Below are 209 nucleotides of genomic sequence, written 5' to 3' on the forward strand. Positions count from 1 at the left end.
GAAGGGAAGAGGGGAGGAGTCCGGTGATGTCGATGTCCCCAAGTGGCTCCGTCGGCTAACGAAGGGAAGGGGGGAGGAGTCCGATGACGTCGATGTCCCAAAGTGGCTCCGTCGGCTAACGAAGGGAAGGGGGGAGGAGTCTGGTGATGTCTATGTCCCCAAGTGGCTCCGTCGGCTAACGAAGGGAAGGGGGGGGAGTCCGGTGACGT

At 62.2% G+C, this 209-nt stretch overlaps 1 protein-coding gene across 1 annotated transcript in view; it reads left to right on the top strand.

Annotated features, from left to right (window-relative positions):
• Window positions 1–209, top strand: part of TDRD1 (tudor domain containing 1) — a 54628-nt gene that overhangs the window by 22082 nt on the left and 32337 nt on the right. The window lies entirely within an intron of this gene.

This window comes from Nanorana parkeri, unplaced genomic scaffold (assembly GCF_000935625.1).
Source record: "Nanorana parkeri isolate BGI_ZX_2015 unplaced genomic scaffold, ASM93562v1 scaffold1592, whole genome shotgun sequence".
NCBI lineage: Eukaryota > Metazoa > Chordata > Amphibia > Anura > Dicroglossidae > Nanorana > Nanorana parkeri.